Source organism: Mus caroli, chromosome 7 (assembly GCF_900094665.2).
Source record: "Mus caroli chromosome 7, CAROLI_EIJ_v1.1, whole genome shotgun sequence".
Taxonomy (NCBI): domain Eukaryota; kingdom Metazoa; phylum Chordata; class Mammalia; order Rodentia; family Muridae; genus Mus; species Mus caroli.
Window position 1 is genome coordinate 52,382,792 of NC_034576.1, and position 27,004 is coordinate 52,409,795.

The 27,004-nt window shown below is 47.4% G+C and overlaps 1 protein-coding gene and 1 non-coding gene across 6 annotated transcripts in view; one reads left to right on the forward strand and one right to left on the reverse strand.

Moving 5' to 3' along the window:
• The window catches only part of Nav2 (neuron navigator 2), a 364,237-nt gene that overhangs the window by 47,373 nt on the left and 289,860 nt on the right, over positions 1 to 27,004 (forward strand). The window lies entirely within an intron of this gene.
• Positions 15,339 to 15,469, reverse strand: LOC115031629. Its single transcript, XR_003837300.1, has one exon. It is a non-coding gene; the product is annotated as a small nucleolar RNA SNORA18 (small nucleolar RNA).

Sequence of the window (27,004 nt, forward strand, 5' to 3'; positions counted from 1 at the left end):
AAGCTGCTTCAGGAAGCAGGGTGCCTCCTAAATCCAAGCACGAATCCCAGGGAATCCCCTTTTAAGGGCCTCTTGATGGATGCATCTGGAGCAGGCAGGTATAGCCTCTTCCTACCCTGCCTTCCTGTGGTTCAGAAGGCCTTGGGAGGAACGCACTTAGATCAGGCCTTCCTACAGAAATGGCAAGAGTTCCTGCAGAAGATGGTTGCATACCCCAGCAACACTTGGTACCCCACTCGAAGCAGCTCTAGGTCTAACTGAGAGGAGGAACCTGGGCTGAACAGTCAGAGCACACAGGATTAGGCAGAAGGCCAGAGTCTATACTGGCTCATTCCCCAAGCAGGGACTAGATCAACCTTGACACTAGAGCCAGGTCAGGTCATGCAAAGGCACAGACATCTCTTTCTTGGAAAGCACTCAGGATAAAAGTGTGTCTGACCCTGGGTGCAGAAGAGTTGTCTGCTGTGTAGATTTGAGGCCTATAGCATGCATCTAGCTATAATGTATTAATATATTAATAATCATTATTATAAGATGTCAAATATATTAATATACTATTTCTAGACCGCTACATGATATGAGAGGAAATAGGACAAGAGCCCAAGGGCTCAAGTCAGGCAATTCATGGTCTTGCACCTAACCTCAGCCCTTCTCTGTGACCCCTTTGCTGGCCTCCTGGACTTTGTAGTTTTCACTTACACAATTTCATGGAAAATTATGACATCATCATCTTCCTGACTTACTAGGATCAGATGAGAGAATAATGTCCTTGAAAGGCCCAGAACACCTCAGTCACATGTGACTCGATCCTTCATCCAGTTGTACAAAGCAGAGCTGCCAATCGCAATAATGGACACCCACATATGTGCCAGACCCTGCCTCCATCATCACTTGTGTGCTTGTGTGCTCTTCTGTAGCCTCAAGAGAGGCTTTGTGGAATCCCCATGTGCAGGTGAAATTGCAGGCCACAGCCTTGCTGAAGAGCTTGCCCCACACCCTAAGGCACTCAAGGGCCTCCAATCCAGATCTACAGGCTCCCAGCCCAGCCCCAGGGCTTCCTCTGAAAGAGGCTCCCAGCCCATCTGCCCAGGGAGAGCAGACTCTTTTCTATATTTCCCTGGAGAAAGTCTCTCAGTCCTAGTGAACTGCAGAGCTCCAAAGATGTTTACCAACTCCAAGCTAAGGGACCCAGCTGGGACAGCAACACCCACCAACCCCAATTCCGGGAATGGAGGAGATGCTAGGAAATGGGTCTCCCCTCACATCACAGACAGCAGGCATGCGTGGCTGGAGCTTCCACATCAAGCTCAGACCTCCCTAAAGGCACGTGAGGTGAGTCTGGCAAGTATTTCCTTGAGAAGGCAGAGGCATGGAGGCACATCAGAAGGGCAGGCTGTGTTTCCTGAGCTCTGCCTCTAAGGAGGAAGGGATGGAAAACACAGGAAGGAGGGCTTCCTTTCCCTGGCCATTCCACAGGAAAGGGCTCTTCGCCTTCTTAAACTCTGTGCCATTTGCCTGCTCCGCTTGAATTAAGTAGAATCGGATTAGCTTAAAAGTGGTAGATGCAGAGGAAGGGAGAAGAGGGAGAGAGAGAGGGGAGAGAGAGAGAAAGAGAGAGAGAGAGAGAGAGAGAGAGAGAGAGAGAGAGAGAGAGAGGAGTTACAGGCAGCTTTGAAGTTTTAAACCATCCCATGTTGGTGCTGAGAACTGAACACAGGTCCTTTGTAAGAACAGCAAATGCCATTAATCTCTAAGCCATCTCTCCATCCTGGAGAAGTGCTAAAATCAGTTGCTAGACTCCTTAAAACATATTGCTGTGAGCCACCAGGTTTCTCATTCAGTAGGTATAGAGTGGTGTCTCGGAGCTCACACTGGTGATAAAAGGCTGGTATTGGTGCTACTGTTTGAAGTCTTATTCTGAGAAGCTTACTCTGGCTGTCCTGAGGTAGCCTAGCCCTGAGTACCCTCCACAGGGTAGACATTGTGCAGACAGACACCTATGCTAGGCTCCAGGCTAGAGTCACACAGAGCTGCACTGAAACTCTGACTGTGTTTCTGAGCTATGTGCAGACTGGCAGTTTGCTTGGTGTTAACACAGGCCACACATTGTGAGTGATTGGCTTTTGGCATGACTCTGTAGGAGCCTGAAGATACAAACCAGATTATGTGTAAGACACAGGACCAGGGGGAAAGGGGCCACCAAAGGTCTGTTGTCATGGTTCTGATGGAGTACTATGGTCTCTTTCTCCATTTGCATTCTTTGAGCCCTGAATTAAAAGCCATAATAGTAAAAGTGCAGGCTGATGTCTGTTGCAGACTCAAATGATAGTAGGAAAATGAAAGGGTGATGCAGACGGCATCTGGTGGTTGCTCTGAAGTGGGGAGCTCTCTGGGAAAATATGTGCCAGGTTCTGCCCTGGAGAGAATACATCCTGAGGTGTTTTCTACAGCGGCCCCTTAAAATCTCTACCCCGAGAGTCCTAAGGTCAAATATATTTGAAAAGCAGAGTAGCTCTGCCTTACCCACAGACCTGCCTCCTGCAGTTTCATCAGCCCACCGTCCTGTCCTCTGGTTCTGGCGGGGCATGTCTATACATTTCTGGCATTCACGAATGCAAGGCAGAAGCATAGCCTGCACTTCAATAATAAGTTACCAGGTCAGCCAGGGCTCCCTAACAAGACCCTGTTGGGAAAACAAATCAGTTACCAGCATCAACCACGCTCTGAAGGTATTACATGAAGAATTCTACATTTTGAGAAAGGGCCCACAGTCAAATAAAAGGACTTTTGCTTGCTTCAGTCTGCTAGAATTCTTCTCTCCTATTATTGACCACTGCTGTTTTTGTTTTTGTTTTTTTTTAACTGTGGCCATGTATAAATTTAACTTCATCAGCAACATATGTTATAGGAAAAATGTAGCGTGTATGGGTTTGGTGCTATCTTTAATTCCAGGCATTTCCTAGGGAGGCACAGGGTGATAGGAATGTGACCCATAGGTAAGATGGCCTCTGAACCCCATTCCCCATTTCTTTCATGAAGCCCCAGAACCCTCACCCCCAGTAAAGGCTACCTGAAGTCCTGCACAGTTGAGACACATGGTGAGCTGTTGGGCAGGCTTAGCTTCTTCCTCCAGCCACCTTTGAGCAACTATCGTTAAGAGTTCATGGTTTCTAATGATTGACTCTGGCGTGTGGTCTTCCCGGCTTTTTAGAACAGCTGGAGAGCTGAGAATGGCCTTGCTCCTGAGACAGAGGAGACTGAGCCACCTTGAGGCCAGGGCTTTCCCCAGGCCACAGGGCTAGGATAGGTGGTATTGCAAGGCCAGAGGATGAATCTTGACCCTCTGATGGAGTTTCTTTATGAGTGTCAATCATTAAAGACCATGATGGCAAAGCCACCAGACAGGGCGGCAGTTCTTTCTTGTCCCAAACCGTGCAGCTGACCACATTTGTGGTGTGGGTTGTTTATGTATGGATCCTTAGTCTATGTGATGACAATGGTGTGTGCTGAACAGAGTCAGAACTTCAGGGGCTAAGAGGAAGGCCCTGCAGCCAGATGAATTAGGAACACAGGAGGGTTCTTTGTAGCTGTGTGACTCTGAGAAAGATAATCAACTTTTTTGAATATTTGTTTATTTTAATCTTATGTGTATGACTGTTGGCCTGTATGTCTGTAACTGGAACATATGCGTGCCTAGTACCTGTGGAGGACAGAAGAGAGCACCAGAGCCTCCAAAACTGGGGTTACAGGTGGCACCCACAGGAGCCACCACATGTGTGCTTAGGATCTGAACTCGGGTCCTCTGGAAAAGCAGCCAGTACTCTTAACCACTAGGCCATCCTCCAGCCTTCAATTGATTTTTTTTTCAAAAATTTTTAAATTAATTAATTAATTAATGTACTGTGTACATGGTAGCAAGTGCATTTACCCCCGGAGCCATCTTGTTGGCCCGTGTTTAACTGTTGATAGCTGCTTTCTCTCCCTGTAGAACATTTTTGTGGAGATGGAGTCTGAGTACTTAGCCCTGGCTAGCATGGAACTTTTGTAGACAAGGCTGGCCCTTGCCTCCTAAGTGCTAGCATTAAAGGCATACACCACCACACTCAGTCCATAAAATGTAATTTTTTTCATTCTTATAGATGTTGGGTAGTATTCCTTTGTCAAGATGGCAGGTGGGGTTAGGAGAACTCCCCAGAGACCCACAGGCCAGCTAGCCTGGCAAAGCCAGCAGCAAACAAAAGACCCTATATAAAGCAAGGTGGAAGGACTCTATCTAGCGCCCAAGGTTGCTCTCTGACCTCCATACGCTGCTCCATATGTACATACACAGCCACATAGCATGCACACATGAAAACATTAAAAGAAAAAAGAAAAATGAATAGTTCCCAGGGTAGCTGACCTGACAGGGCCTTGGCAAACACAAAAGTGGGCTGTGGTGAGTTCTTGGTGTTCATGTTCACTGGAACATGACCAGGAGGAAGTTGTGGGGAGGGACAGGCTGCAGTGAAGGCTGAGCTGACTCCGGGGAGCTATTCTCTAGCTCTAATGTGGGAACTGAGGACTGCCCAAAAAGGCCCAGGCCAAGCCAGCAGTGCTGACAATGACCAGCCCCGTTTCAGGGGCCGATGGGCAAGCGAAAGGCAGGCAGCAGCTGCACCGGAGAGGTAGCCTTTGCTGAACAACAGACTTGGTTCTGGGATTTCCAGGAAGTCCCCCTGTCTGAGACCATGTCTCTTTCTTCCTGGTTTATCTTCAGCTTGTGTCCTGAGGCTCAGACCCAAGTGCCAGCTCTACCTGTCCCCTGTGGGGAAGCACCCTCTCCTGGGCTGGGGAAGAAAAAAAACCCTAAAAGCAGGTTGTGTACACTTGTGTGTGTGTGTGTGTGTGTGTGTGTGTGTGTGTGTGTGTGNGGGAAGAAAAAAAACCCTAAAAGCAGGTTGTGTACACTTGTGTGTGTGTGTGTGTGTGTGTGTGTGTGTGTGTGTGTGTGTGCATGTGTGTGTGTGTGTGTGTCTGTGTATGCATGTGTGGGTGCCCAAGTGTGTGTGTATGAGTATGCATGTGCATGTGTCTGCCTGTGTGCATGCATATGTGTGTTGTCTACCGCCTGGAAGGAAAGGGTGCTGGAGAGAAATGTAACTAGCTTACCTACTAGTTACTGCTTCGTCCCAGGGGAGGCTTTCCACACCTCCACCAGGCACTCGTTTCTACTTCCTCTCCACTGTGTGTGCTTAGCTGCTCAGCCACAAGCTCTTTGGGCAAGAAGTCAGTGCATTCCCTACAGCCAAGGCTCACAGGGCTGTGCTGGGCTGGGCTTGTCCCCCAACAGTTTCCAGGAAGTGTTGACCATAAGCATCCCTCTGGAAGAGAGGCGGCTTCTTAAACCTCCAATCCTCATCCCTGAGAACTAGATCTGGCCAAGAGTGAAAAGGCAGATCTATAGTGGATACCTAATCAACAGCCACCCCATCCTCTCCCCCTTTAAACCGTAGCCACAGAAAACAGAGCCCAGCAACCCAACACAACTCCAGAGGACTCCAAGACGGCAGCTCCTTTCCAAGCAACGATTCTGAAAATTGTTCCGAACAAGCCATGCTTGGGCTGCTGGCGGTTGTAAACTGGCAACCCTGCATGCTTCAGCAACAGCTTCCCAGGCTTCTGGGCCCACACTGCCATGTCAGGGCTCATAGTTCTTCCTTCAGCCAGTTTCCTTTGCCCTTACATGAACCTCTGGTCCACTTGAGTGGACAGAGAAAGCTAAACTAAGTCCTTGAGCCACTTCCTGAAGGTCATCAGCCCTGACCTTTAGCTAGGTTGGAGCTAGGAGTTTCACTCCTGGCCAATGGGGGGATGGAGGTCTGGCCACACAGGGGCCCTTCAAAGTGGGGTCAGAGGTCACCCTGAGATTGCACAACTTCAAGCCTTATCTGCCTCCTTGAAGTGGTGGCGGGGGAGGGTCGTGAAGGAGCCTTGAGGCCTGAGGTGTGGAATTGAGCAAATAAATACCAGGGGTACCTAGCAACTCTGAGATTGGCTGGAAAGTATGCTGCCCTGCTCTGGGGAGATTTGTCAGCCTCCAATAAGCCAAAACAGAGCCCCTACACCAGAGCTATCAAGTGAGTCTTTAGTCAATGATTCCTTCATCCCCAGACTCTTCTCAAAACACAGACTGTGCTCAAAACAGCAGTAGATCCGGAGAGACCTAAGACACAGGCTTGCTCTCCAGCCTTGCTTTCTAGCCCCTGTGAAATGCCTGGGTTCTGGGTGCCCAGCACACGGTGAGGCTGCAGACCTCATGGCTATGTGGATTTGATGCATCCTACCTGGCCACCCTGGATGCTATCTGGCCCAGCACTTCCAGCCTCCCTGCACTTGAGTTTATCTCTAGTACCTTTTTATGATACTATGAAAGGACTCCTATACAAGGGGTCCAGATTCCTCCAGAAAATTAGGAAATAAAATGGGGTGATCTTTAAGTGTCCTTCAGCCTCTCCATTCTGGACTCACTGGTTCTGTCTAACCTCAATAATGGCAAGTCGGCACTGGAGTGTACACTTGGATAAGATAGAGAATTTGTTCAGAGGGACTGTATCACCCAGAGGTGATGGTGTCAACACTGTCTACATTGGCAGGTAGAGGAATTAGTGAGGACCACAGAGGAGGGATGGGCAGTTCCAATGGGAAGAAGGACCTGAACGAACTCCACCGACAGAGTTAACTTTGTCCTAGATCTGAAAAGTCACAGCTATACCATTTGGCAGGGCAGTGACTGCCAGGAACAGCCAGGCACAGAATGAGGGAACACCTGGGCACTTTCATGGATGCATGAGAACACGCAGTCTAGTTCAGAAGAGAAAGCAGTCCAGGGCTTCAAAATGGGGGTATAAATACTGTCCTCCTAGAAATTCTGTCACTGCTTAACTTCCTGCCACTGCAAGGAAAGAGGGTCTGGATTGTGTGGCGAGCAGGAAGTGACTCCAGCAGCCCTGTTGAGGAAGAGAGTAGGTGGTGGCATTTTAATGTGTGGGCGGGAGAGGTTTTACATTGGCTTCGTCTCAGGAGACAGGCAGGGAGCTGAAGGACTGTCCCTTGCTGGCCCAGCATTTTCTAGGGAGGTGTCATTTATTTCTGGGCTTGTCAGTGTGACATTCTGTCTGCTCTCCTGAAAGCTTTAAAACTTGCTCTCAAACCCTCCCAGTCCTATGACCTCAGCAGTCCCCATGCCCTCAGACTGACCTTTTGAAATGAGACTCATGTCACCCAAAGGCTGGTGGACAGGGAGAAAGCACCTCCTATGCTCTTGGAGGTCCTTGTCCCCAGGCTGCAGATTACGAGTCCTCCATCAGGGAGAATTAGTGCTCCTTCAGTCTGACTCTACTTCTGAAATCTGACCAGCGGTCGGGCTGTATGCTTCCATAAGGCTTTTATTTTCACTCTTATACATTTTTTCCTTGGATTTCCCCATCCCCCCCCCCCCGCAAGACATTTTGTAGGCCTAGTCTCACTCTATAGCCCAGGCTGGGGTAGAAGTTGCCATGTAGCCCAGATTGGCTTCTAACTCTTTGGCAGTTGTTTCAAGTGTTGGCACCACAGATGTGAGCCAGCACACTACACTCCATCTCTTTCACTTCAAGATCTTGACCCTTCTCCATACTGGGGTAACTCCTTACGCCTCTTGTGGAAAGGCCTGCACACAGGTTACCTTCTTTGTCTCCGGGAGGACACTTCATTTCCTGACTGTAATATAGTAGTCACTTAGATAGAGGAAGCCGGTCAGGCCAGCAGGCCCTCATAACACTTAGTTTAAAAAGCTTACCGTCTGGGAGAGATTCCCTCTCTGAGTCAACCTTAGATCTGCAAAGTCCTTCTCAGCATTGCTGTGTCTAGTCCTCAAAAAGGGCCCTGTGTCACACTCAGCAGCCACAGATATGCAGGATGCCCACTGGCAGAGGGTACCCACTGGCAGAGGGTACATCACACTTCTAGGGGATTTTCCTGTTCAGGTCCAGTCACAGGTCTCCAAACTTATCCTCTTCTCCTTCCTGGATGAGCATGCTGAGTCTGCTTCTTTCCATGGTCACCCTGGAAAGTGACCGTGCCATAAAAGGCATGTGGTCTGAGCAGTCTGAAGAGGCTCCCCAGCCACCCCCACCCTATCTGCACTTTTTCCTCACTACTCACTGAAAAAGTAGGGGATCTCTGTTAAACGCAAGTGTGGCTTCTGGGAAACACATTAAGCTACTAACAGCTGGACATAGATTAGTTTATCAGGCACAGAGTTTAGGTGATTGAAGAAATGTGTATCACTTTGGTGTGGGAGAGAAGGGAGCAACCCCATGGATGGGCATCTCTCTCCTAAGGAGAGAGCAGTAGAAGCTTTTGGGCTGCCGGGCCATCACCCATTTCACTCCTGGTCTTGTTCCTCTTCTCTTTGCCTCGTGGATCAAAAGCCCCAAACCCTGACTCACTCCAGAGTCGATCCTTAGAAGAACTGGGCAGGTAGGCAAACTCAGAGTGAGCAGGAGGGAGTCTGTGAGCTTTGAGTGGGGTGATGCAGGGATGGAATGTTCTAGAACACAGCACAGTAAAAGCAGACCCAGGCTCTAAGCAGGCACAGACAGGGGTGGGGTAGGAGAGGTTGTCACAGCTTATAAGTGTCAGCGCTGAGTTGACAGGCCCAGGGGATAGGTTAGAAATCCAGGGCTGGAAAAGAGACCACCAGCTGGGAGCAAGTAGAACATTGTCCCACGTGGTCCACACAGGCTAACCTCCTCCTCCAAAGGCCATGGCTGGAAACTAGGAAAACAAGAGGAAAGAGACAGAGTGGTGGAGGCAGCTTGGTAGATACTGAATCACTCCCCAAGGCAAGGTGCGTGTCTGCAGATATGCTGGGGTAAACTCACAGCTGTCACCCTCAGGAGCCACCCACAGTACACTTGAACAACTGGCTGGCCGTGGCTGCACACGTCTGCTGTTCGTGTACTCATGCCACCATCCCGCATCACCTCAATTCTCTTCCTCCTCTCTTCAGCCTCTACTGTTTCAAGCCTGTCCCGTCACTACAGTGGTCATCCTGAAACAGAAATTTGGACACCCTGCTCTTAATATATGAGCTATAGATAGATGGTACCCTCCTTTGCCAGAACCTTGCTGGCCTCAGCCAACAGATAACTGTCAGCTTCTGCCACCCCGGGATCTTCATTCTGACTGTTCCATCGCTGATGTGCCATCTCACCCCTGGGCCCCCTGGTACGGGTGCCCCCCTGAGATGCTTCTTATTTTTCTTGAGGAAGAAATGTATGCACAGCCCTAGAAGTGCTCAACAGTGACAGGCTTTACCTAGCTGTACAGTGTGTTTGCACAGTGTCTTTCCTACCAGGTAGTCACACAGCTGAGAGGGACTCTTCCAGCTTCTCGGCACACCACACAAAGCCAGGGGAGCCTGCACCATAAAGACTCAAGGCTGAAAGAGCTAGCACACCTGTCTATCACATACAAGCATGGAAGGACAAGCTATCTCTAGTGTCCCTTTATTGACACTGGCCAGGTGCACATAGTGACCCTGCCATTCTCCCTCCTTGCACAGTGAGTGGTGCTTCGCATTTCTGACCAGCAACGCTGCCTGTGGCTGGGACTCTGCAGTGACTTAGTGTCCTAGGAAGTGTGCTGAGCCTATACCAGCTTCCCTGGAGAATTCATGGGCCCCTGCACTGGTAACATCTACACAGAGACTTTGATTGCCAGCCTTCCTCCCCAATACCATGGGCCTCTAAATTAAAACATAAAACAGCAATAGACAGCCTCTGTTTTGCTGTCTTGGCCACTAAGAGTTTAGATCTGGAAAATAAAGATATTTTAAGATTTGGCTTCTGACTATATGTCTATTTTAATACAAAACATGCATTTCCAAATATCATGTGTGCTGTGCTGTCCTCCTCTAGGGTATATTCCTACCCCTGAGCTGCAGAGACTTGTGTAACTTCCACTCCAAGCCACACACTGTGGCAGAGCACTAAGTGCAGAACAGACACTGTAGGAGAACAAGCTAGTGAGGGTTGGGACTTGTCTGTTAGCAGAGTTAGCAATGAGCCTAGGAGTGAAGAAATGACACTGGTGGGAGAGAGAAGAGTGGGCAGTGGCAGAGTTGCTACATTTACAAAGTCAAAAGGCCTTCTGAGAAGGTGAGCTCAGAGATGAGACCACGGGTGAATCTAGAGGAACAATGTTCCAAGGAGGGACTGTCAGATGTGAGGTGGGAAGGACTTTAATATATTAACAGCAGAACAAAGGCTACTACTGGTGGAGTCTGGAAGGTCAGGGGTGGAAGGTGGAAGAGGATGGGGTAGATAAGCCAAAGAAAACTGTGTCTTAAAAAGATATTTATTTATTTTTATTTAACAATAAAAGAAATCAAATCCTGAAGAGTAGCGGTTATAAGAAATATTTTCTTATCTATTTGGTCTGCTTTAAATTCCATTCTTCAAAAGACTGGGACCTGTTTTCTCACTTCCTCTCATTTTGAAGTTTTGGCTGCTGAAAAGAACATATAATAACATGAAATAACATATCGTAAGTTACTTCCAAGGATCTTGGCTCAGCTTTATCAGTTCTGGGGAGGCCGTTGTTGTCGTCCTGAACTTTTACTGCTGCCGAAGCCAGACAGGAGACTTGAGGTCCGGGTGCCCAGGGTTATGGGTGGGGGTGGGGGATACTCTCTGAACACAATAAACCTTCTGAGGATAGTTAAGGTCTCTGAGAACCTCTGGAGAGTCACATTTGGTTTAGAGGACGTGGAGCTGCCCAGTCCCGGAAGTCTCAGAAAGAAAAGCACAGACCCAGTCTGCAGCAGGTAGAGAACACTGAGGGGGAAACAAAGTATCCAAACTCAGGTACCTGCCTGTCCCCTCCTCCCCGGCTAGGGTTTACGGAAGTCCTTTCTCCGGCAGCTACCAGGTGTGTTTGAAAACATCCAAGCTTTATCCTTTACGTAGCAGGAAATAAATACCTCCAGGGATGTGTGTGTGTGTGTGTGTGTGTGTGTGTGTGTGTGTGTGTGTGTGTGTTTCCGCGCGCACGCGCGCACGCAAATCTCCCCGTGTGCCTGCGTTTATCCTACAGTTGAAATCCAGATTACAGCTGTCTCCTGGTACCAGTGACTACCATGGGACAATTTGGGTGAGTTTGATGCAGAAAGTGAGATGGAGCTGAGCACGTGTTGGGGGAGATACGAGCTGGTGTCCTGGCTGAGAACCAGAATGGTCCTGGAAGCCACAGCCCCCTCTCGGGATCGCAGCCCTCCCTCCTGCCCAAGGCTGTCCCGCCTACCCTCGCCCTCTTCTCAAGAGTTAAGGACCTCCCCGCTGCGCTGGCTGCTCTCGGCTCCCCTTGCACGGGAGCCCTACGACAGTGGACAGTGCCCCCCGCACCCCCCCTCCCTCATCACAACCCGGAGTCCCAGGGGCCCCAGCGTCTGCTTTCTGGGCTCAGGGGAGTTACTGGATCGCGCAGAGGGAGCACGGCACTCAAGCGCAGGGCTTCTGCTCCCGCCTTGGTTCCCCTCCACCCCCTCATCCCAGAGCTTGGTGGAGTGACCTCCGTGGCCCGCCAGGGATGCCCCAGGGGCTACAGAACAGTGGACGACCTGGCGCCCGGGCCAGACCAACGACAGGTGCTTCGGCTCCTTTTTTCTTCTTCCTTTCCTCTTCCCCCACCCTCCTCACCCTGAAGTAAGATGAGCGTGATGCTGTGGCGCTGGGAACAGAACAATTCCACCATGAAGCTGGTAAGGGCACACTGCAGACTCACAAGCTCTACCGTGGTCTCTTCCCTGACAGCCTGAATTGTTGCTGGAGTGGAAAACCCCCGATCCACCGTTGGTATTTCTTTTTATTTTGAAGGGTGTGTGTGTGTGTGTGTGTGTGTGTGTGTGTGTGTGTGTGTGTGTGTGTTTGTGCACGTGCTCGCACAAGGAGCAGAGCTGAAATGACTTATGTCCCTATCCCTTCCACCTATGAATTCCTGAGACTTCTGCAGTTGCACCTCAAGGGTCATCTCTTTGGTGCAGAGCTGCGTTGTCCAGACAGGACTTGAGACAGCGTGGTCTGCCTGGATCCCTGCCCAGCATTGTGTTGTAGTCTCTTAGGATGCACATGGGTGCTGCTCATTTGTGGTCTAGCTCATTTGGAGTTGGAAGGTGGGAACATGCAGCCCCTCTTCTTATTTTTCCCCTCACAGTGTGGTAGCTCCTTTTTAAGCTTGCAAGAAGCCTGCAGGCTTCAGAAACCTTTTCCCTCCCTCTGTTTCCAAAAGTAACTGCTGCTCCCTCCCCGGAAAGGTGAGACCAGAAGTGCTCTCCTTGCTGCTCCAGGGGGGCTGATTTTTTTTTTTTTTCCCCATTTCAAGCAGGAAATGGGATCCAAAGGTTTGTCTGGCTTTGGCTTTACTATGTGGTGGAGTTTTTGTTTGCTTGTTTGTTTGTTTGCTCTGTTTTGTTTTATCTGATGGTTTCGGCTGGCAGGGATTGTAAACTTTCCCCCAGAGTGCTGTGGTCTGGTCAGTGCCTTCAGCATCCAGTGGATCAGGGTAAAATAAACCCATCGCATTTGGGGGGTGGGGGTGGGGGAAAGGTTCCCACTTTGCAGATCCCATGCTGAGCTTGATATATAAGAGCTCAATAGAAAATAGGATGGATAAACTGGAATTCCTACCTATTAGGGCAATCTCATTAAAGATGCTATTTAAAAACAACACCAGCAAAATAATGGACACTTGGGTCTAAGTCTTCACATAATGAAGTATTTGTTAGACAAGTGCACCTTAGTGTTCACCCTGCATGTGTTATGATTGGCCTGTGTAACCTTAAGCTACTATTTTACAGCTTGGTTTAAGTGCTGTAACATAAGCAGACATTACACACCTTTGCTGCTCTGGGTCATGATTGCAGCTCCTTAATCCTTTCCTGGAACCTTCCCCTAGCCTGATGTGGGATAGCCAGAGTTCCCCTCCTTCCTCCCCAAGCCATGTCTGAGATGCTAGTCTGCAATGCAGTATAGGAGAGTCAGGGTCCAGTCTGAACTGCAGAGGTTTTTATGAAGAAAATGGATTTTATGAAAAAAGAAAAAAAGAGGAATCTGTGCCAGGCAGGGAAACCACAGAGCATACCAGTACGTGCCATCTGGGGCCTGGTGGCAGGTGCCTGAGGTCAGAACTGGGACATCTTTGCTGTCTCTTTATCCAATGGAGAGAGCTTTTTTCTGCATGGGTCAGGGGGTCAGCCTTTATTGGGTCTGGCTGGGTCTTTAGACTTGTCTCACTTTTCAAATGAACTGTAAGGACCACCCAAGATGGCTGCACCCCTCTTCCAATCAGGCAAAGGAGGGATGGAGGAGCTTAGACAACCTGCTAGCATGCACAAGGCAACAATTACTATCCCGGGTACCCCATAGTCTTCTGAGCCCAGACAGGAAAATGCATGACTGGGTCGTGCTATTCAGAGGGGCTCATGTGTTCCCCCAAGTGAGCCTCAGCCCTTCTATAGAGTCCGAGGAGCAGTACATACATTGCAAATCAATGTATCAAAGCTGCCAGCAACCTGCTGTGAACTTGCTCTTCTAGGGATATGACCTTAGTGGACACAAGGACTGCATCAGTAAGGGCCTTTGCTCATAGCTGACTCCTGGTTTAAATTCTAACCTTACCATTTACTAAATCTGACCCCATTGCCTTTTCTGTAAGAGGGTTTTGCAGTTCTCTGTCCTTGTGTAGAGGTGATACTAAGTCGTCTGTATCCAGGATCCAGCCTAGAGTCTGAATCACTGGTATAGATTAAGCGGGCACCAACAAGCTTCTTGTTGTCATTTTCTTCAATGGTAAATGAGACACAGTCTAGGGTCCCCCTTGGCCTGAGTTGCTGGGTGAATGTCTAGGGATGGGCTCTGAAAAGCAAACCTTTCTTATCTTGAAATCATTGCTGGCCCTCAGCAGGAGGGAGTTTCCTGAGAACATCTTAGAAGTCAATTGTGTGTGAATAACCACCCACAACAGGGCCAGGGAGCAGAGGTGGGCACCGGACCTTTAATCATTGATGCAGTTCAATAAACACGAAGTCAGTTAACCCAAGGCCTGAGAAGCCACTGTTCTGGATGAACAGTGGAGCAGAAGGTTTTGCTTCATGTTTTATTTTAAAGCTAATTGGATTTAACAACAACAACAAAAAGACCAAGAGTCATTAGAGGCAAAGTTTGGATCTCTCTGCTTTATCTCTGCAGGGGAATGTCAGTAACATACCTGCCCACTTTGGAGAGAAGGGCAGATTTTCAATGAAAGAAAGTGAGAGGAGGTGACTGCTCAGGCCTGAAGCTCCTGCTGAGAAAGGATAAGCTTAGGCAAAGCCAGCAGGTTGATGTAGGCATCTGTGACGTTCTTGTCACCCCTCAGCTCCCTTCCCATGGATTCTTTGGTGTTAGGCAGGGCATGGAAAGACAAGGAAGCCATTGCTGGAGCAGCTGGTGTCAGAGGAGAAGCAGTAGCACCCAGCAAGGAAGCCATTGCTGGAGCAGCTGGTGTCAGAGGAGAAGCAGTAGCACCCAGCAAGGAAGCCATTGCTGGAACAGCTGGTGTCAAAGGAGAAGCAGTAGCATCCAGCTGTAAGAGTGGCATGAGAAATGATACTCAGGCAATCACCCTTCCCCCACTTGCAGTTTGTGCTAGCACAGAGCCCAGGTTATGGTAGGACACCTGCAATCTCCTTTGGTCATGTGACTTCTAGACCTCGACCTCCCTCCTGGTCGGTGCTTAGGGACCAGAGCATCCTCCAGGACTGCTGTGAAAATTGGGAAGAAGATGCAGCAGGCTTAAGCTCAGGGTCTGGTAATTGGTGGGTGATGAAGAGCTGCCCTTCCGACTAGGGGGTGAGTGTACAAGATCCAGGAGTGTGTAAGTGTCTCTTCACACAAAAAAGGGAGCAGTGCCCCTAATGGCCAGCAGGGCCAAGCTTGGGGAAGTAGTCACCACTCTTTCTTTTTTTTTTTTTTCTTTTTACTGTATATATTTATTTATTTTTAAAAATTAAATCAAATAAATTATTTGAGGGATTTGATTCCTTTGCTGTCCATCCAGGTCACCAGAAGATTTGAGGATTTCTTCAATTTATTTTAGGGACCCTTCAAATTTTCTTTAAACCATTTTAGGGTAGGGTTCACTTGTGTCACCCAAACATCTCTTTAGAGTCTTCTCATATCCATTCCTTACACTCACAACTCCAATCTTTATGAAGGAAGTGCCAGTGCCTGAAGTTAAAAACAAACAAAATAATTAAAACATCAGTTTTATACTTTGTTAGCTGTCTTGTAGTTCCTTCCCACAGACCTAACAGTCAGTCCTGTGAGTCAAGTAAAACCACAAGTTACTGTATGAGGCGTTTCCAACGACGTCTGGCTACTAGGGAAGCCCCATCGGGATAGACCTCAAAGTCACCACTCTTTCTATTCAGCTTTTCCTTGTAGCATGAATTTTACACAGCACCCATACGTTTGTGATCAAGAAGAGAGAAAAAGAACTGCTAAAACGCCGGGCGTGGTGGCCCACACCTTTAATCCCAGCACTTGGGAGGCAGAGGCAGTCAGATTTCTGAGTTTGAGGCCAGCCTGGTCTACAAAGTGAGTTCCAGGACAGCTAGGGCTATACAGAGAAACCCTGTCTCGAAAAAACCAAAAAAAGAAAAAAGAAACAGGATGGAGAGCAGTAGAGCAAGACATTCAAGTTGACCTCTGACTTCCAAAATCGTACATACACACACACAGGCAGGCACATTTACCCATATACATATACCAAACATACAAAACGTGAACGCCTCTTTGGTATTTCCTTTTTCCATCTTAATCTATAATTGCCAAATATAGATAGGTAGATAGATAGATAGATAGTTGGACAGACAGATGGACAGACAGACAGATACATAGACATCTAAGGTTGTTCAGTGTAATAGTTTTGACATGTGTGTGCACAGTGAAATGATTTTGATATATCTGTGCACAGTGAAATGATTATTACCACGACACTGACATACATCCATGTCACAGTCAGCCCCCTCTCTGAATAGGCTGTTTCTTGTTTCCTCAACTACATTTTTTACAATAAGGCTCACTGGCACTCACTTTATGTTACTCCCATCTCTTGCTGGGAAATATCAGTTATTTCTGCCCTTGGGCACTGCAAGTTTTACTCTACTTTCCACTAATTGTAACTGGCATAGACTTTTCTGTCTGCTGGCTACTGAACGCTATCTGTTTTCTGTTAGTCCTTGAATGCTCAAGGGCAAGAAATTCCACCCTTTCTTCAAGAAGCCAGGTTGGGGTAGACAGGAATGCTTCCATATGAATCTCTGCTATGAGTAATAAGCCTTGCTATTCATTTCAGACTCGAAACCATCGCACATGCAGAGGGTTCGGCTCTGGTTAATTACCGGGGCAGTAAAGACTGGAATATTGAAGGAGAGGAAAGCAAAAACCCTGAAATTAACAAGTAACTATTTGGGATCACATTTGGGGAGGTTACACATTTTCCTTTATTTTTGTGTTAATAGAGGCATAGAGATTTATAATTAGTCCCTCTGGTGACCCAGCTGTTGCTTACGTTACCGACATAATTGTTTTTGTATGGAGTTAGTACAAAACATTTTTTTTCTATTTTTGGTTTCTATTCCTAACCTCGATCATATGCCACCCACCCAGAAGACATGTGCCTAACTAAGCTTTTCTTTAGGGGCTCTAATCTATCTAGGACATGACGGCTGCTGTCTTCACAGCCAGCTACTAGCCCAGGGCTCTTCCCAAGGGTTGTCCCTCTGATTTACATGTCACTGCAGATGTGCTGGCTGTGATGTGATAAGAGTTGCAGGCTGAGAGGCACTGAGACAGTCAGTGACCCAGGATGCTGGGTGGGGCAGGGTTAGAATGAGGTGAAGCGGGTCTGCTTAAACAGGGTAACAAGACAGCTGTGTTGGAGATATTTGAAATGGCTAGGAGGTAGGAGAGCATTGTCCTTGCGTCCTTGCTACTGAAACTATTAACTCCATCCTGTCATAACATGGTGGGGTGGGACAAAGGTGGAGTTATCACTCATATGAAGTTTCAGGATTACAGACTAGCAGACAATGGTCTCATCCCCAGGCAGAAATCTTTAGTGAGGCTGAGCTTGTAAGGGGAGGAAGCCCTGCTTGTCTGTGGCACTCAAGGCCTTCTGGGTGGTTGTGTTATAGCTGTCTCTCTTCCTCTACACTGCTCATTCCGGCCAGCAGGTTTTCTGTAGTCATGTTTTTGTTTTGTTTTGTTTTTTAGCCTGTCTGTATACTTGTCTATTTTTAACAAAGTCATTGGTATTGTTTGTGTGTATATATGATGCATATGCAAGTGTGGGCATGCACATGTGCAGAGGAGAGGACAACTTTGGGGTGTGGATTTTCTCCTACTTGCTGATGCAGGGGCTTTCTTGGTTTTGTTGATCATCATACTCTAGGCAATTCTCCTGTCTCCGTTTCCTACTTCACCTTAGGAGTTCTGGGTGCTGCAACATCTGGCTTGTTTTCAAGGTTTTTTGTTTGTTTTTTGTTTTGTTTGTTTGTTTGTTTGTCTTCGAGACAGCCCTGGCTGTCCTGGAACTCACTTTGTAGACCAGGCTGGCCTCGAACTCAGAAATCTGCCTGTCTTTGCCTCCCAAGTGCTAGGATTTATTTATTTATTTATTTATTTATTTATTTATTTATTTATTGTTAATGCAGTGTTCTGTTTACCTATATGCCTGCATGCCAGAAGAGGGCACCAGATCTCATTGTAGATGGTTACAAGCCACCATGCAGTTGATGGGAATTGAACTCAAGACCTCTGGCAGAGTAGACCTTAACCTCTGAGCCATCTCTCCAGCCCCACTTTATTTTACTTTGTTTGTTTGTTTGTTTACATGGCTTCTGGGAGTTGAGCTCAGGTAGGCAGGCCTGTGACAAGGGATAATATGGGACAAACAAAAGCCAAAAAAACCCCTTTACATGCTGAGTCATCAGAGCTAAATGAGATACTGCAATCAAAATCTCAGTCCAGAGCCTGAGTCATACAGTCATTAAGCTAAGGTGAGGACCTGTCCCCTCTGAGCCGGGGAGGGCACTGATAATGTAAGGCAGGTTATTTATTGTTTGAGTTGGAAATTTAGCTGAGCAGTGGACTCTGGCGCTGCACTCCCTTGATCTGTCAAGTCGTTTCCCCATTCCATGTTGTGGAGGGCAAGGATGCTGGATTTAACTCCTCTGTTTGGGTGAAGGTGTTCAGCAGCCATGGGCAAAAAGGACTGTAGAGTCCAGGGCTGAGAATCCTGGAATGCCTTTACTGACAGAAAGAGGCCCTGCAGCAATGTGTCGCAGCCTGGCACTTCAGAGAGGGACCAGCCTCGGGCCTCTTGTTTATGACCACTCTCCACGCATGCACCTGCCATTACTCACTCCGAGAGTCTCTGTAGCAGAGGTGCAAAGAGAAGAAAGAGCCAGCGCTCAGAACTGTTCCTGGAAAAGCCATGTTTCTTTGGAAATGGGCTGCGGATGACGTAACCCTGTGGTATCCTGTTACCCGGCTCCTGGCTAATCTTTGTATAAAACTTGTTTAGGTGAAATTTGAGTCTGGAGAAGCCAGCTAAAAGTACATTACTTTCTTGCTGTTGAATGCCTCCTGGCTTTGGAATAACATTTAATCTAAAGAGTAAAGTGATATTTCCTGAGATAGCAATGAGTTCATGTTTGGAAATTAAACCAACTGAGTTTATTGCATTTTTTTTTTTTTTAGGTGCACACTTATGGTAGTAGATGTTCTCTCTACCAAGTAATGTTTAGCCTGGCTGCTGCACTGGGAGAGTTGGGAGCTATAGACATGGCAATTTTTAGCTCTTAAAAGGCTGACCCACCGCCTCTCTGGCTGGGTAATATACCAGGTTGAACCCTATTTTGGTCTAAGGCAGCTACCATTTGAATGTGTAGTTTTCTGGCCCAGGGAAGCTTGACAAACATGCCTGCTCTAGATTAAGCATCCTGGGTTTGTGCAACGTGTCTCCTGCCTTTTTGTCTTTTGCAAGGTGTTTCCCACTCTGTAAAGGACGAATGAGCAGCCACCTTATACCTGAGAAAGAGTGCTGCGTGTGGGCCTCTGTGGACAGTGTCTTAGTTAAGATTTTACTGCAGTGAACAGGCACCGTGACCAAGACAACTCTCACAAGGACAACATTTAATTGAGACTGGCTTACAGGTTCAGAGGTTCAGTCCATTAACATCAAGGCAGGAACATAGTGGCCTTCAGGCAGGCATGGTGCCGGAAAGAGCTGAGCATTCTACAGCTTCATCTAAAGGCTACTAGTACTGGCTTCCAGGCAGCTAGAATGAGGGTCTTAAAGCCCACGCCCAAAGTGCCACGCCTACTCCAAAAGGCCACACCTACTGGAACAGGGCCACACCTTCTGGGCTGAGCGTATGCAAACCATCACAAACAGCAAGCTGGCCAAAGAGAGGAAAATGTGAATGAGAGGACTTAGAGTGTGAAACCTGTCACCGCCCCTTATTTCCAGAAGCTTTGTATATTATAGACATACAAATCTATATATGATTGACTTAAACTCCTCCAAGTCACTTGACAGTGACTGTCTGGTTCCATTCCACGATGTTGAAACTTAGAGTGTGAAACCTGTCACCGCCCCTTATTTCCAGAAGCTTTGTATATTATAGACATACAAATCTATATATGATTGACTTAAACTCCTACGAGTCACTTGACAGTGACTGTCTGGTTCCATTCCACGATGTTGAAACTGTAAAGTCCTGGAGCTGGAGAGATGGCTCAGTTGGTTAAGAGCACTGGCTACTCTTCTAGATGACACAGGTTTGATTCCCAGCACTCATATGGTGACACGCAACCATCTGTCACTCCAGGGGATCTGATGCGCCAGGCATGCATGTAGCACAAACACACACATGAACAAAACACCCAAACACATAAAATAAACTAAAAGTTGCCAAGTTGTATTGACGGGGTCTACAGGAGGGTGGTTGTGGATAAAGAATGTCACCTCACGTGTGCCTTGCTTTTGACTGTGTCTTCTGCATCCTTCTTAGCACATGCATATTCATAGAAGAGCCAATACTTACATTATTTGGAGAATGTGGCCCTGGGCAGAGATCCATAGCCAATGACCACGCCCTTTTCATTAGACTCAATGGCACCTGCAGGGGCTCCATCCTTTCATTCCCGAGAAGCCACCCAGCACCTGCTACATGTTAAGTCGCCATTTTTATTTTTCAGCAGCGTGCAGAGTGATCACATGCAATGCAGGCTTTTTTTTATTATAAGCATACTAAAATGACTAAATCCATGGAGTAGCTAGTGGGAAGACCTGAGTCTCCTGTAACTGTGAACCTCTCGGTCCTGGCTTTAGCTGGATCACAGCCCAGCAGGGGTCCACTCCACAATCAACATTTGGTTAAGTGTTTCTAGAATTCTGCAGTGACATAGCATATGCTAGATGCTTGGGGTCAGTTCCAGGAATCTTCTGGCATGGCTCCTGGGTGAACCCAGACACAGTGGATCTGGGGAAAATAGAGAATGTAGACGTCTACCTTGCACCTGTCCTTTGGCTGCTACCTCATATGCCCCCTGAATGCCTCTTACCACACCTACCCTCCTTGGAGAATGTAATTCTGGACTGAGACTGGGGCATGTCACCATGTCCTTTACAGCAGAATCAAGTTATTACAAGCCAGTGGATTTGTGGGTCTCCGCTTAGTGGATGTGGAGTTAATTCACCTGCTGAATATGATGGCGGGGTGCATCTGATGAAGACCTATAGTTCTGATACACATTTGGGGTCACATTTGGAAGATAAGTGGCAGCCATGCTAATGATCCTCCTTGAATTTCCATGGCATCAAAATCATAGGAGTGGTGGCTTTCTCATTGCTCTGGGTCTTAAATGTTTTGCATCCAGATAATAGGAAGGCGATGAAGATGCCTTGCTCTCCCCCACCCGCCACCCCCGGCATTTGTACTGTGAGCACCAGCTGGAGGCTAGCATTGCAGGAAAGGCGTGCCAGTGGTAAGCGTGCCTCTCTTGACACACAGGCAAGGCCTGCCAACTGGATGTCAGTGGCAAGCAGAGACAAGGGGAGTTTGAAGAGTCCTGAGGCTTTTAGCCTGGGAAATGTGTACTGCAGTCCTGGGAGATCCGTGAGGCAGAAGGGAGTTGCAGCGGAGAGTAACCAGCTAGACATGATGGATTGGATTTGGCAGTACCTCGTTGGAAGTTATTCATAGCATTTTTAAAGTTCTGTCGAATCTACACTGTGGTCCAACTGTTACAAGGGGAATGTGAATCAATGTAAGCAGTGCCTGTGCCCTCATCACTCCTCTTACCCTTGGGACAAAAATCCATGGCCTTCATTAAACGGGCTAAGCACCTTCTACCTTCCCAGCTCAAGGACAGTTGATAAATTGCAAGGAATCTGACCGAACCCTAAAGAAAGCCTGCCTTCTTTCCTCCTCTGCTTGAGTCAACAGGGTCAGCTTAATCTGTCTCACCGGTAGACTTGGAATGAGGCTGAAGATGCCAGAGGCGCCTCTCCTGAAAGTGAAAGGGACTTTATGGAGCCTCGTGCCTGGCTTTAAATATATCTGCCCTTTGATAGCCAGATAGAATTGGTACCCACACCCCTTCTGATAACACAATCTGTGATGCTCAAGTACCTATGTAAAATGGCGTGCTTTCATATGACCTGTGCACATCTTCCTGTGTATTTGAAATATCTCTGCATCGCTCTTAGAACTTAATACAATGGAAATGGTATATCATTAGTTATGACCCACATTGTTTAGGTCAGGATATGTTCAGCAAAGTATAGTTTATAAAAGAGGTTTTTGATCTGTCGTTGGTTGGATTGCGGATTAGGAACCTGTGCAGGCACAGAGGTCATGCTAACACTGACCTTCGCTGGACTAGATTAGGCACAACCCTTGTGGGAAGAGTGACCTGGTTATGGAGGAAAAAACCCAAATCATCAAGTAGTGAGTCATTTTCTTGGGAACCCAAGTGGGAACTTGGGACAGAGGGCAAAGGGGAAAAGTTCCATTTCTTTCCAGCATGGTTGCTTGCTGCCAAGCTTTCCATAGAGAAGCTAAGCAGACTTAGTGGAGGGAACATACTTCTACACCCTACCCAGCAGGAACTGGAAGCTGCCTTGTGTGTGTGTGTGTGTGTGTGTGTGTGTGTGTGTGAGTGTGTGAGTGAACTGCATGCCAGGTGGATGACTGGCTTCTCAGAAAACCCCCAGAAGCTGCTGGCTGAAGCCGAGGTTGGAGATTTTGAGGGAGTCTCCTCTGTGATGCCCTGACATTAGCAACCGAATAACTTGGTTCAGATCATTATGATCTTGGACAAATGACAATTTGTCTGGACTTCAGAGTCTCTGGTGGGAACATTAGAAGATTAGCTGAGTCCTTTTCTCATGGGAGAATCAACTGTGGTGCTAAATAGATGGTACAGTTAAGAGAGATCTGAGAATGGTTCAGTGGTTAAGAGCACGTATTGCTCTTGCAAAGGACTCAAGTTCACTTCCCAGCACCGATGTCAGGTGGCCCACAACCACCTGCAACTTCAGCTCTGTGGAGCGTCAGCGCCCTCCTCTGGCCTCCATGGGCTCTCTAGACAGGTGCATACCCCCTCCTACCACCACACACGTTTATAATTAAAACAATATAATTTTTTTATTTAAAGAGAAGATTCTAGAAATTCAGACTTGTCTATAGGCTGGGGGGTCTTCAGAAAAAACTCCCCAAAGTGGGACTTGAAAGCAGACTAGAGGTAGGTGGAATTTAGGAAGGGAAAAAGTCACAGATGGGGTGAAGGGTAAGTGCGAAGGCATACATTTTCATGATTTTATGAAATATTTCATAGTACAGCTAGCAGGAGAGCGACTCATGTGCCCTAGGTGTTCCTGGCTCTCTTCTTAGAGAGCCTGTATGCCAGCCCTGACGTTCGCTTGCTCCATTCCAAGCAGTGTGGTGCCAACGATAATTTAGCATAAATATTTCATGGGTAATATGTTCCAGATGTAGTGCTAAATAATGCCCCCACCCCATACAGTCCCCTACCTTTGCTCTTTCTGCTCTTGCAAGCCAGGGTTTCTCAGCCTGGGTCCTGGTTGACATCTGCTTGACAGACAAGTCCCTGAAGGCTGTCTCACAGGTCCCCCAGGTCATGCAGTAGCACCCTTAGCATCTGCTTTTTGGGATGTGTTTGGTGGCAGTTCTGTCATCTCAGCTTTTTTGGCATAAAGATCAGGAGTTCAAGGCTAACCAGGGCTACATGAGATGCTGTCTCAGAAAAAAAAAAAAAAAGAAAGAAAAGAAGACAAACAATACCCATTCCCCAACCAAAAAACAAACAACAAGTGTCCAAAAGTCTCTAGGTGTGACCCTGTGTCAGAAATACCCCTGGTTGAGAACTGTTGTAAGAAATTGTCTGTCCTCTTATCAACTGCTTCAAACAGAGCTTGAATGTTCAGTCTCGACTCCTCCTTATACCATTGCCTCATAGCCAGAACAAAATTGTTCCCCAAAAGACCTAAACTCTAACCCTGTCTAACTGTCTCACAGCTAAGGACACCTGTATCAGCCACTCCTTCCAGTCCATTCTCTAGACAGCCGCAGAAATGGCATTGTTTCACCCTCCTGCCTTAAGTACATTTCTTTGTCTCTCTTTGTGTAGACCATGTCTTCACCTATGCTTAAAAGTCCTACAGGATCTACTGTGCTCCTACCTCTCCTCCTGCCACTCACAGACCTGGCCACACCCCCTTTCCCTTGGATTCCCTGAGCTCTTTCCCATGCTGGGTGTTTCCCAGCAGGCTCTTCTCATTCATGGCTCTTGGCCATCTAAAGGGAGCTCCTTCCCAGAGACCTCCTCTGCTCTGTCACAGGTACTGTCTTCAGAATCTCAGTCCCTGGCTGCTGCTTCTTTCATCCCACCCTTCTCAGTTCTTAGGCAGAGTGCTGGTCTCCTCTGAGAACTCAAATCCTGCTTGACTGCTTTCAAAGGTATCCCCAGTATCAGATACGATTAGTGCTCAACAAACACACGTTGACTAAGAATTGGCTCTTCATCCCTCTTCCTGATTTACAGATGGTTAAGAGCAGACTAGAAGTCAGCTGATGATGGTAGTTTTCTTCTTTGTGTTTCTCAGGACCGTAAGCATATTGCTTTCCAGAGACAAAATGCCCAAGAAATCGTTGTGAGTAACAGACGACCCATTTTTTTAATGTAATATTTCATGTATGCTTAATTATTATTAAAATAAATACTTTTAAAGGCTTTTTAAGCCCTTGAAATCCCAAAGTCAGCTAGGTGTGGTGGTACATACCTTTAATCCCAGCACTTGTGAGACAGAGGCAGGCAGATTTCGAAGATTGAGGCCACCCTGGTCTACAGAGTGGGTTGCAGGACAGCCAGAGCTACATAGTAAAACCCTGTCTCAAACAAAACAAAACAAAAAAAGAAAAGGAAATCCTAAGGTCCATTCTTTGACCTTCTGAAAACTTTGGTATAAGGAGGTTTAACCTGTCCCCTCCACCAGCCCCAAGAGGTTTGGCCGTCTCTGACCCTACCGTAATGCCAAATGCACGATGTATTTGCAGGCTTCACTGCTACTGGAACTGGTATGGAAGTTGGTCGCTTAGCAATGCACAAAGCCCTGGGTTCCATCCCCAAGATGCATAAAACTAGGTATGGTGGTGCATTTTATTAATCCTAACACCCAAAAAGAGGGGAGGCAGGAGAATCTGAAGTTCAAGGTCCTCCCCAATTAAATAGTGAGTTTGAGTCCGGTCTGGGCCACACAAGACTCTTTCTAAATAACAAACATAGCAACAACAGAGAAGTAGCTTGACAACACAAAACAGCTCACTGTCTGGCTCTGTGTGAGTTTCAGATAAACACAGACTTGAATTCCATCAAAGCACATAGGATAAAAGATAGAAAGAATCCATGCAAGTTGATATAAGAGAAGTTAACCCAAGTCTCATCTTAGAAGTGAATCGGTCAGGACTAGATTAAAGATAGAATAACAGTATCCTCTCAGTACGGGCTGTCTAATGGTAGGTGAGGAATGTGTTAGACAGGACAGCCTATGAATGGATTAAGCATCATGGCACTGTCTTGAACATTGCTAGCTGCCCTGCAGTAGCCCTGGGGCCTCTCTGCCCCTCCCTGGAGCAGAGCCTCAGCTGCATGAAGCATGGAGAAGTCATGAAGATTCTTTACATTCTCAGACTACTTTCTGGGAATCTTGCAAAGCCCCGACTTCTTCTCTGATTACTCTTCTCATGGCTGAGTTCAACAGCATTTTGCAAACCTGGACTTTGAATCTGGGAAAATGCTTTATGACCGTTTTTATGACCTCAAAGCAACCCACGAAGGCAACTAACTTCCTTCTCTCTGCCAAAAAGGAAAAACCAAGGGCCTGGTAAATTGCCCAGGATCTCCCTGGCTGCGCCGCTCATTGTGTGTAGCTCTCGAGTGCCTGGCCACAGAAGGGCCAGGGCTAGCTCTGGGAAGAGCCTGACAGCAGCCTCAGCCCGTGTTCTTATGGCCTTCACAGTCTTCCCCAGAAAGGAGGATGACCTAGTTCAGAGAGCCATATATGGTCAGGGCTGTACACTTTCAATGCAGAGTTCCAGGCCAAACCCGTTCTTAAGGTCACAGACTTGAGAGCAGTGCAGTTTCCACCCCTACATAGTTGTCTCAGGCACCTCGGGACCCAGTTTTTCTTCACAGAGACAGAATAGTCCAGTGAGCATAGCCGGCACTTCTCAGGGTACAAGGTAATCTAAGAAATAGAATCAGGCTTCTCCTTTCCTCTGTCCCTGTCCACCCCAGCTACTCACTTGTACAACCATCCAGACCTCTATTTTTCTCAGCTGTGTTGGGGATAATCGTGGTCCCTCTTCTCCTGGGATATGTAAAAGACTGAGTTAGCATGTGGGGTGTTTGTGACCATACATGTCACAATACAATATTACAGTTGTTCTGGCTATCGTATGAGTTCCAGCTGCTGCTCACTGGCCCTGTGACCCTGACATCACTGAGCCTTGGGTATGTCTTCTGTAGTTTAATACGGTAGATGAACCGAATATGAAACATTTGCTTGAGGCATCTGCCTATTTGGAAGGTTGAAGCGTGTGCACATCTCTCATCCCAGCTCGTGAGGATGTTGTGGTGGAGTCAGCGAGCACAGCTCTGTCTCGGTGCCACACAGTTGCTTGGGTCTCTCCTTTTCTGAGAGTAGGACTCGGGGCGGCATCGGCTGACACTTTTGCTTCCGTGACTTAGCCAATTGAAAAGAATACTGTTGTGTTTTCAGGCACGGGGAAAGTGGCTGTGTGAGTGTGAGGAGCTGAGTTGAGTCCTAGCATCCACTAAAAGCCAGGCACAGAGGCATATGTGTACAATGTCAGTGCAGGCTGTTTCTTCTGGCTCATGGGCCAGTCTTGCTGATCAGTGAGCTCCAGGTTCAGTGGGAGACTCTCAAAAATAAGTTGGACAATGACAGAGGAAGACACCAGATCAGATATCAACTACACACACACACACACACTCACACACTCACATACATTCTTACACACTAACACACATACATACATACTCAAACATACGTACACATTAACACACATACACACTCACACACACACACACTCATACATGTGTGTGTGTGTGTGTGAGAGAGAGAGAGAATGAACACTACCAGCATCTTCAAATTCATGTCACAGTGATGGGACATGACCTGTTCTATTCCTTTATATTTATTATCTCATTTATTTGCACAACAGCCCTGTGGTTTGAGTACTATTAGTGACCCCCTTTGATAGGGAGGGAAACCAAGTCTCCAAAGGTAGCTTGCCCAAAGTTATATACTTGGTGAGAAGGAGAACCAC